This window comes from Bombina bombina, chromosome 11, assembly GCF_027579735.1.
Source record: "Bombina bombina isolate aBomBom1 chromosome 11, aBomBom1.pri, whole genome shotgun sequence".
Lineage (NCBI taxonomy): Eukaryota > Metazoa > Chordata > Amphibia > Anura > Bombinatoridae > Bombina > Bombina bombina.
The window spans coordinates 200,601,104-200,616,128 of NC_069509.1; the positions used below are offsets into that span (position 1 = coordinate 200,601,104).

The 15,025-nt window shown below is 41.2% G+C and overlaps 1 protein-coding gene across 1 annotated transcript in view; it reads right to left on the reverse strand.

Moving 5' to 3' along the window:
- Positions 1-12,554, reverse strand: part of MRPL28 (mitochondrial ribosomal protein L28) — a 56,863-nt gene extending 44,309 nt beyond the window's left edge. The window contains exon 1 of the mRNA XM_053694728.1: positions 12,496-12,554. The gene's annotated coding sequence lies outside the window, so the exon portion shown is untranslated. The remainder of the gene's footprint in view (positions 1-12,495) is intronic.
- Positions 12,555-15,025: the final 2,471 nt, after the last annotated feature.

A 15,025-nucleotide genomic window follows, 5' to 3' on the forward strand; every position in this document is an offset into this window, starting at 1 on the left:
TGCATACACACTATATACACAGATCACACAGTGCATACACACTATATACACAGATCACACAGTGCATACACACTATATACACAGATCACACAGTGCATACACACTATATACACAGATCACACAGTGCATACACACTATATACACAGATCACACAGTGCATACACACTATATACACAGATCACACAGTGCATACACACTATATACACAGATCACACAGTGCATACACACTATATACACAGATCACACAGTGCATACACACTATATACACAGATCACACAGTGCATACACACTATATACACAGATCACACAGTGCATACATACTATATACACACTATACACACAGATCACACAGTGCATACACACAGATCACACAGTGCATACACACTATATACACAGATCACACAGTGCATACACACTATATACACAGATCACACAGTGCATACACACTATATACACAGATCACACAGTGCATACACAGATCACACAGTGCATACACACTATATACACAGATCACACAGTGCATACACACTATATACACAGATCACACAGTGCATACACTATATACACAGATCACAGTGCATACACTATATACACAGATCACACAGTGCATACACACTATATACACAGATCACACAGTGCATACACACTATATACACAGATCACACAGTGCATACACACTATATACACAGATCACACAGTGCATACACAGATCACACAGTGCATACACACTATATACACAGATCACACAGTGCATACACACTATATACACAGATCACACAGTGCATACACACTATATACACAGATCACACAGTGCATACACACTATATACACAGATCACACAGTGCATACACACTATACACACAGATCACACAGTGCATACACACTATACACACAGATCACACAGTGCATACACACTATACACACAGATCACACAGTGCATACACACTATATACACAGATCACACAGTGCATACACACTATATACACAGATCACACAGTGCATACACACTATATACACAGATCACACAGTGCATACACACTATATACACAGATCACACAGTGCATACACACTATATACACAGATCACACAGTGCATACACACTATACACACAGATCACACAGTGCATACACACTATATACACAGATCACACAGTGCATACACACTATACACACAGATCACACAGTGCATACACACTATATACACAGATCACACAGTGCATACACACTATATACACAGATCACACAGTGCATACACACTATATACACACTATACATACACAGCATACACACTATATACACAGATCACACAGTACATACACACTATATACACAGATCACACAGTGCATACACACTATATACACAGATCACACAGTGCATACACACTATATACACAGATCACACAGTGCATACACACTATACACACAGATCACACAGTGCATACACACTATATACACACAGATCACACAGTGCATACACACTATATACACAGATCACACAGTGCATACACACTATATACACAGATCACACAGTGCATACACACTATACACACAGATCACACAGTGCATACACACTATATACACAGATCACACAGTGCATACACACAGTACATACACACTATATACACAGATCACACAGTGCATACACACTATATACACAGATCACACAGTGCATACACACTATATACACAGATCACACAGTGCATACACACTATACACACAGATCACACAGTGCATACACACTATATACACAGATCACACAGTGCATACACACTATATACACAGATCACACAGTGCATACACACTATACACACAGATCACACAGTGCATACACAGATCACACAGTGCATACACACTATATACACAGATCACACAGTGCATACACAGATCACACAGTGCATACACACTATATACACAGATCACACAGTGCATACACTATATACACAGATCACACAGTGCATACACACTATATACACAGATCACACAGTGCATACACTATATACACACAGATCACACAGTGCATACACACTATATACACAGATCACACAGTGCATACACTATATACACACAGATCACACAGTGCATACACACTATATACACAGATCACACAGTGCATACACACTATATACACAGATCACACAGTGCATACACACTATATACACAGATCACACAGTGCATACACACTATATACACAGATCACACAGTGCATACACACTATATACACAGATCACACAGTGCATACACACTATATACACAGATCACACAGTGCATACACACTATATACACAGATCACACAGTGCATACACACTATATACACACAGATCACACAGTGCATACACACTATATACACACTATATACACAGATCACACAGTGCATACACACTATATACACAGATCACACAGTGCATACACACTATATACACAGATCACACAGTGCATACACACAGATCACACAGTGCATACACACTATATACACAGATCACACAGTGCATACACACTATATACACAGATCACACAGTGCATACACACTATATACACAGATCACACAGTGCATACACACTATATACACAGATCACACAGTGCATACACACTATATACACAGATCACACAGTGCATACACACTATATACACAGATCACACAGTGCATACACACTATATACACAGATCACACAGTGCATACACACTATATACACAGATCACACAGTGCATACACACTATATACACACAGATCACACAGATCACACAGTGCATACACACTATATACACAGATCACACAGTGCATACACACTATACACACAGATCACACAGTGCATACACACTATATACACAGATCACACAGTGCATACACAGTACATACACACTATATACACAGATCACACAGTGCATACACACTATATACACAGATCACACAGTGCATACACACTATACACACAGATCACACAGCGCATACACACTATACACACAGCGCATACACACTGCATACACACTATATACCACAGATCACACAGTGCATACACACTATACACAGATCACACAGTGCATACACACTATCCACACAGACACTCAGGCATCCAACATATAAAAGCATACACAGATCACACAGTGCATACACACTATATACACCAGATCACACAGTGCATACACAGATCACACAGTGCATACACACTATATACACAGATACACAGTGCATACACTATATACACAGATCACACAGTGCATACACACTATATACACAGATCACACAGTGCATACACTATATACACACGATCACACAGTGCATACACACTAATATACAACAGATCACACAGTGCATACACTATATACACACAGATCACACAGTGCATACACACTATATACACAGATCACACAGTGCATACACAATATATACACAGATCACACAGTGCATACACACTATATACACAGATCACACAGTGCATACACACTATATACACAGATCACACAGTGCATACACACTATATACACAGATCACACAGTGCATACACACTATATACACAGATCACACAGTGCATACACACTATATACACAGATCACACAGTGCATACACACTATATACACACAGATCACACAGTGCATACACACTATATACACACTATATACACAGATCACACAGTGCATACACACTATATACACAGATCACACAGTGCATACACACTATACACAGATCACACAGTGCATACACACTATATACACAGATCACACAGTGCATACACACTATATACACAGATCACACAGTGCATACACACTATATACACAGATCACACAGTGCATACACACTATATACACAGATCACACAGTGCATACACACTATATACACAGATCACACAGTGCATACACACTATATACACAGATCACACAGTGCATACACACTATATACACAGATCACACAGTGCATACACACTATATACACAGATCACACAGTGCATACACACAGATCACACAGTGCATACACACTATATACACAGATCACACAGTGCATACACACTATATACACAGATCACACAGTGCATACACACTATATACACAGATCACACAGTGCATACACACTATATACACACTATATACACAGATCACACAGTACATACACACTATATACACAGATCACACAGTGCATACACACTATATACACAGATCACACAGTGCATACACACTATATACACAGATCACACAGTGCATACACACTATATACACAGATCACACAGTGCATACACACTATATACACAGATCACACAGTGCATACACACTATATACACAGATCACACAGTGCATACACACTATATACACAGATCACACAGTGCATACACACTATATACACAGATCACACAGTGCATACACACTATATACACAGATCACACAGTGCATACACACTATATACACAGATCACACAGTGCATACACACTATATACACAGATCACACAGTGCATACACACTATATACACACTATATACACAGATCACACAGTGCATACACTATATACACAGATCACACAGTGCATACACACTATATACACAGATCACACCAGTGCATACACACTATATACACATGATCACACAGTGCATACACACTATATACACAGATCACACAGTGCATACACACTATATACACAGATCACACAGTGCATACACACTATATACAACAGATCACACAGTGCATACACACTATATACACAGATCACACAGTGCATACACACTATATACACAGATCACACAGTGCATACACACTATATACACAGATCACACAGTGCATACACACTATATACACAGATCACACAGTGCATACACACTATATACACAGATCACACAGTGCATACACACTATATACACAGATCACACAGTGCATACACACTATATACACAGATCACAGTGCATACACACTATACACACAGATCACACAGTGCATACACACTATATACACAGATCACACAGTACATACACACTATACACACAGATCACACAGTGCATACACACTATACACACAGATCACACAGTGCATACACACTATATACACAGATCACTCAGTGCATACACACTATATACACAGATCACACAGTGCATACACACTATATACACAGATCACACAGTGCATACACACTATACACACAGATCACACAGTACATACACTATAACATCACACAGTGCATACACACTATATACACAGATCACACAGTGCATACACACTATACACACAGATCACACAGTGCATACACACTATATACACAGATCACACAGTGCATACACACTATACACACAGATCACACAGTGCATACACACTATATACACTATATACACAGATCACACAGTGCATACACACTATATACACAGATCACACAGTGCATACACACTATATACACAGATCACACAGTGCATACACACTATATACACAGATCACACTGTGCATACACACTATATACACAGATCACACAGTGCATACACACTATATACACAGATCACACAGTGCATACACACTATATACACACTATATACACACTATATACACAGATCACACAGTGCATACACACTATATACACAGATCACACAGTGCATACACACTATATACACAGATCACACAGTGCATACACACTATATACACAGATCACACAGTGCATACACACTATATACACAGATCACACAGTGCATACACACTATATACACAGATCACCACAGTGCATACACACTATATACACAGATCACACAGTGCATACACACTATATACACAGATCACACAGTGCATACACACTATATACACAGATCACACAGTGCATACACACTATATACACAGATCACACAGTGCATACACACTATATACACAGATCACACAGTGCATACACACTATATACACAGATCACACAGTGCATACACACTATATACACAGATCACACAGTGCATACACACTATATACACAGATCACACAGTACATACACACTATACACAGATCACACAGTGCATACACAGATCACACAGTGCATACACACTATATACACAGATCACACAGTGCATACACACTATATACACAGATCACACAGTGCATACACACTATATACACAGATCACACAGTGCATACACACTATATACACAGATCACACAGTGCATACACACTATACACACAGATCACACAGTACATACACACTATATACACAGATCACACAGTGCATACACACTATACACACAGATCACACAGTGCATACACACTATATACACAGATCACACAGTGCATACACTATATACACAGATCACACAGTGCATACACACTATATACACAGATCACACAGTACATACACACTATATACACAGATCACACAGTGCATACACACTATATACACAGATCACACAGTGCATACACACTATATACACAGATCACACAGTACATACACACTATATACACAGATCACACAGTACATACACACTATACACAGTACATACACACTATACACAGATCACACAGTGCATACACACTATATACACAGATCACACAGTGCATACACACTATACACACAGATCACACAGTGCATACACACTATACACACAGATCACACAGTGCATACACACTATATACACAGATCACACAGTGCATACACACTATATACACAGATCACACAGTGCATACACACTATATACACAGATCACACAGTGCATACACACTATATACACAGATCACACAGTGCATACACACTATATACACAGATCACACAGTGCATACACACTATATACACAGATCACACAGTGCATACACACTATATACACAGATCACACAGTGCATACACACTATATACACAGATCACACAGTGCATACACACTATATACACAGATCACACAGTGCATACACACTATATACACAGATCACACAGTGCATACACACTATATACACAGATCACACAGTGCATACACTATATACACAGATCACAGTGCATACACTATATACACAGATCACAGTGCATACACACTATACACAGATCACACAGTGCATACACTATATACACAGATCACAGTGCATACACACTATACACACAGATCACACAGTGCATACACACTATATACACAGTACATACACACTATATACACACTATATACACAGATCACACAGTGCATACACACTATATACACAGATCACACAGTACATACACACTATATACACAGTACATACACACTATATACACACTATATACACAGATCACACAGTGCATACACACTATATACACAGATCACACAGTGCATACACACTATATACACAGATCACACAGTGCATACACACTATATACACAGATCACACAGTGCATACACACTATATACACAGATCACACAGTGCATACACACTATATACACAGATCACACAGTGCATACACACTATATACACAGATCACACAGTGCATACACACTATATACACAGATCACACAGTACATACACACTATATACACAGATCACACAGTGCATACACACACTATATACACAGTGCATACACTATATACACAGATCACACAGTGCATACACACTATATACACACAGATCACACAGTGCATACACACTATATACACACAGATCACACAGTGCATACACACTATATACACAGATCACACAGTGCATACACACTATATACACACTATACACACAGATCACACAGTACATACACACTATATACACACTATATACACACAGATCACACAGTACATACACACTATATACACACTATATACACAGATCACACAGTGCATACACACTATATACACACTATATACACAGATCACACAGTGCATACACACTATATACACAGATCACACAGTGCATACACACTATATACACAGATCACACAGTGCAAACACACTATATACACAGATCACACAGTGCATACACACTATCATACACACTATAACCATACACAGCCTTACACACTATACACACAGATCACACAGTGCATACACTATATACACAGATCACACTCCCATACACACTATATACACAGATCAACACAGTGCATACACACTATATACACAGATCCACACAGTGCATACACACTATATACACAGATCACACAGTTGCATACACCACTATATACACAGATCACAACAGTGCATACCACACTATATACACAGATCACACAGTGCATACACAGATCACACAGTGCATACACACTATATACACAGATCACACCGTGCATACACACTATTACCACAGATCACACAGGTGCATACACACTATATACACAGATCACACCGTGCTATACACACTATACACACAGATCACACAGTGCATACACTATACACACAGATCACACAGTGCATACACACTATATACACAGATCACACAGTGCATACACACTATATACACAGATCACACAGAGCATACACACTATATACACACTATACATACACAGCATACACACTATATACACACTAAACATACACAGCATACACACTATACACACAGATCACACAGTGCATACACACTATATACACAGATCACACAGTGCATACACACTATATACACAGATCACACAGTGCATACACACTATATACACAGATCACACAGTGCATACACACTATATACACAGATCACACAGTGCATACACTATATACACAGATCACACAGTGCATACACACTATATACACAGATCACACAGTGCATACACACTATAAACACAGATCCACACAGTGCTACCACATATACACACAGATCACACAGTGCATACACACTATATACACAGATCACAGTGCATACACACTATACACACAGATCACACAGTGCATACACACTATATACACAGATCACACAGTGCATACACACTATATACACAGATCACACAGTGCATACACACTATATACACAGATCACACAGTGCATACACACTATATACACAGATCACACAGTGCATACACACTATATACACACAGATCACACAGTGCATACACACTATATACACAGATCACACAGTGCATACACACTATATACACAGATCACACAGTGCATACACACTATATACACAGATCACACAGTGCATACACACTATATACACAGATCACACAGTGCATACACACTATATACACAGATCACACAGTACATACACACTATACACACAGATCACACAGTGCAATACACACCTATATACACAGATCACACAGTACATACACACTATTATACACAGATCACACAGTGCTACACACTATACACAGTACATACACACCTATACACACAGATCACACCGTGCATACACACCTATATACACAGATCACACGTGCATACACACTATATACACAGATACACACAGTACATACACACTATACACACAGATCACACAGTACATACACACTATACACAGTACATACACACTATACACACAGATCACACCGTGCATACACACTATATACACAGATCACACAGTGCATACACACTATATACACAGATCACACAGTACATACACACTATACACACAGATCACACAGTACATACACACTATACACAGTACATACACACTATACACACAGATCACACCGTGCATACACACTATATACACAGATCACACAGTGCATACACACTATATACACAGATCACACAGTACATACACACTATATACACAGTACATACACACTATACACACAGATCACACAGTGCATACACACTATATACACAGTACATACACACTATACACACAGATCACACAGTGCATACACACTATATACACAGATCACACAGTACATACACACTATATACACAGTACATACACACTATATACACAGATCACACAGTGCATACACACTATATACACAGATCACACAGTACATACACACTATACACACAGATCACACAGTACATACACACTATACACAGTACATACACACTATACACAGTACATACACACTATACACACAGATCACACCGTGCATACACACTATACACAGATCACACAGTACATACACACTATACACAGTGCATACACACTATATACACACTATACACAGTGCATACACACTATATACACAGATCACACAGTGCATACACACTATATACACAGATCACACAGTGCATACACACAGTACATACACACTATATACACAGTACATACACACTATACACAGTACATACACACTATACACAGTACATACACACTATATACACAGTGCATACACACTATATACACAGTGCATACACTATATACACAGATCACACAGTGCATACACACTATATACACAGATCACACAGTACATACACACTATACACACAGATCACACAGTGCATACACACTATATACACAGATCACACAGTGCATACACACTATATACACAGATCACACAGTGCATACACACTATATACACAGATCACACAGTGCATACACACTATATACACAGATCACACAGTGCATACACACTATATACACAGATCACACAGTGCATACACACTATATACACAGATCACACAGTGCATACACACTATACACACAGATCACACAGTGCATACACACTATATACACAGATCACACAGTGCATACACACTATATACACACAGATCACACAGTGCATACACACTATATACACAGATCACACAGTGCATACACACTATATACACAGATCACACAGTACATACACACTATACACACAGATCACACAGTACATACACACTATACACAGTACATACACACTATACACACAGATCACACCGTGCATACACACTATACACAGATCACACAGTACATACACACTATATACACAGTACATACACACTATACACACAGATCACACCGTGCATACACACTATACACAGATCACACAGTACATACACACTATACACAGTGCATACACACTATATACACAGATCACACAGTGCATACACACTATATACACACTATACATACACAGCATACACACTATATACACAGATCACACAGTGCATACACACTATATACACAGATCACACAGTGCATACACACAGTACATACACACTATATACACAGTACATACACACTATATACACAGTACATACACACTATATACACAGTACATACACACTATACACAGATCACACAGTGCATACACAGATCACACAGTACATACACACTATATACACAGATCACACAGTGCATACACACTATACACACAGATCACACAGTGCATACACACTATACACAGTACATACACACTATATACACAGATCACACAGTACATACACACTATACACACAGATCACACAGTACATACACACTATACACAGTACATACACACTATACACACAGATCACACCGTGCATACACACTATACACAGATCACACAGTACATACACACTATACACACAGATCACACCGTGCATACACACTATACACAGATCACACAGTACATACACACTATACACAGTACATACACACTATACACACAGATCACACCGTGCATACACACTATACACAGATCACACAGTACATACACACTATATACACAGATCACACAGTGCATACACACTATATACACAGATCACACAGTACATACACACTATACACACAGATCACACAGTACATACACACTATACACAGTACATACACACTATACACACAGATCACACCGTGCATACACACTATACACAGATCACACAGTACATACACACTATACACAGTACATACAGTACATACACACTATACACAGTACATACACACTATACACAGTACATACACACTATACACAGTACATACACCGTGCATACACACTATACACAGATCACACAGTACATACACACATCACACAGTGCATACACACTATATACACACTATACATACACAGCATACACACTATATACACAGATCACACAGTACATACACACTATACACACAGATCACACAGTACATACACACTATATACACAGATCACACAGTACATACACACTATATACACACAGATCACACAGTACATACACACTATATACACACAGATCACACAGTGCATACACACTATATACACAGATCACACAGTGCATACACACTATATACACAGATCACACAGTGCATACACACTATATACACACTATACACACACAGATCACACAGTACATACACACTATATACACAGATCACACAGTACATACACACTATATACACACAGATCACACAGTACATACACACTATATACACACAGATCACACAGTACATACACACTATATACACAGATCACACAGTGCATACACACTATATACACAGATCACACAGTACATACACACTATATACACACAGATCACACAGTACATACACACTATATACACACAGATCACACAGTACATACACACTATACACACAGATCACACCGTGCATACACACTATACACAGATCACACAGTGCATACACACTATACATACACAGCATACACACTATATACACAGATCACACAGTGCATACACACAGTACATACACACTATATACACAGTACATACACACTATAAATACAGTACACACACTATATACACAGTACATGTACACACTATAAATACAGTACACACTATACGTCACTATTCTGTAATTACCTTCTCTCACTACTTGAAGAATCAAGGACAACCGGAAATACACACCGGCTCTGGTGACGTCACTTCCTTATAATGCCGCTATATAATTGGCTGGTGTAAATCCCGCCTTACGCTGTTATGGTTACTATAAGCTGCGTTGTGACCCGGAAACTGAAGCCGAGGGTCAGAGCCTTAGCTGAGAGGCGTCACGTGACACTTATTTTACTGCTCTGTGCGGTAACTGACAGGATAGTTATCAGGGATTAACTGGCAAGGGGTAGTTGTCAGAGATTAACTGGCAAGGGGTAATTATCAGGGATTAACTGGCAAGGGGTAGTTATCAGGGATTAACTGGCAAGGGGTAGTTATGGGGTAATTGGCAATTTAGTTATGGGGGGGGTAACTGGCAGGGGTAGTTATGGGGGGGGGTAACTGGCAGGGGTAGTTATGGGGGGGGTAACTGGCAGGGGTAGTTATGGGGGGGGTAACTGGCAGGGGTAGTTATGGGGGGTAACTGGCAGGGGTAGTTATGGGGGGTAACTGGCAGGGGTAGTTATGGGGGGTAACTGGCAGGGGTAGTTATGGGGGGTAACTGGCAGGGGTAGTTATGGGGGGTAACTGGCAGGGGTAGTTATGGGGGGTAACTGGCAGGGGTAGTTGTGGGGGGTAACTGGCAGGGGTACTTGTGGGGGGTAACTGGCAGGGGTACTTGTGGGGGGTAACTGGCAGGGGTAGTTGTGGGGGGGTAACGCAGGGGTAGTTGTGGGGGGTAACGCATGGGTAGTTATTGGGGTAACTGGCAGGGGTAGTTATTGGGGTAACTGGCAGGGGTAGTTATTGGGGTAACTGGCAGTGGTAGTTGTGTGGGGGGTAACTGGCAGGGGTAGTTGTGTGGGGGGTAACTGGCAGTGGTAGTTGTGTGGGGGGTAACTGGCAGTGGTAGTTGTGTGGGGGGTAACTGGCAGTGGTAGTTGTGTGGGGGGTAACTGGCAGTGGTAGTTGTGTGGGGGGTAACTGGCAGGGGTAGTTGTGTGGGGGGTAACTGGCAGGGGTAGTTGTGTGGGGGGTAACTGGCAGGGGTAGTTGTGTGGGGGGTAACTGGCAGGGGTAGTTGTGTGGGGGGTAACTGGCAGGGGTAGTTGTGGGGGGTAACTGGCAGGGGTAGTTGTGGGGGGTAACTGGCAGGGGTAGTTGTGGGGGGTAACTGGCAGGGGTAGTTATATATGGGGGTAACTGGCATGGGTAGTTGTGGGTGGGTAACTGGTAGGAGTAGTTATGGGGGGTGTAACTGCCAGGGGTACTGCTGACTATAGCACACTGCTGGGTCTGTTACCTGCATACGGTTCCCTCTTGTGCTGCTGACTACTGCTGGGTCTGTTACCTGCATACGGTTCCCTCTTGTGCTGCTGACTATAGCACACTGCTGGGTCTGTTACCTGCATACGGTTCCCTCTTGTGCTGCTGATTACTGCTGGGTCTGTTACCTGCATACGGTTCCCTCTTGTGCTGCTGACTACTGCTGGGTCTGTTACCTGCATACGGTTCCCTCTTGTGCTGCTGACTACTGCTGGGTCTGTTACCTGCATACGGTTCCCTCTTGTGCTGCTGACTACTGCTGGGTCTGTTACCTGCATACGGTTCCCTCTTGTGCTGCTGACTACTGCTGGGTCTGTTACCTGCATACGGTTCCCTCTTGTGCTGCTGACTACTGCTGGGTCTGTTACCTGCATACGGTTCCCTCTTGTGCTGCTGACTACTGCTGGGTCTGTTACCTGCATACGGTTCCCTCTTGTGCTGCTGACTATAGCACACTGCTGGGTCTGTTACCTGCATACGGTTCCCTCTTGTGCTGCTGACTATAGCACACTCCTGGGTCTGTTACCTGCATACGGTTCCCTCTTGTGCTGTTGACTATAGCACACTGCTGGGTCTGTTACCTGCATACGGTTCCCTCTTGTGCTGCTGACTACTGCTGGGTCTGTTACCTGCATACGGTTCCCTCTTGTGCTGCTGACTACTGCTGGGTCTGTTATCTGCATACGGTTCCCTCTTGTGCTGCTGACTATAGCACACTCCTGGGTCTGTTACCTGCATACGGTTCCCTCTTGTGCTGCTGACTACTGCTGGGTCTGTTACCTGCATACGGTTCCCTCTTGTGCTGCTGACTACTGCTGGGTCTGTTACCTGCATACGGTTCCCTCTTGTGCTGCTGACTACTGCTGGGTCTGTTACCTGCATACGGTTCCTTCTTGTGCTGCTGACTACTGCTGGGTCTGTTACCTGCATACGGTTCCCTCTTGTGCTGCTGACTACTGCTGGGTCTGTTACCTGCATACGGTTCCTTCTTGTGCTGCTGATTACTGCTGGGTCTGTTACCTGCATACGGTTCCCTCTTGTGATGCTGACTACTGCTGGGTCTGTTACCTGCATACGGTTCCTTCTTGTGCTGCTGATTACTGCTGGGTCTGTTACCTGCATACGGTTCCCTCTTGTGCTGCTGACTACTGCTGGGTCTGTTACCTGCATACGGTTCCCTCTTGTGCTGCTGACT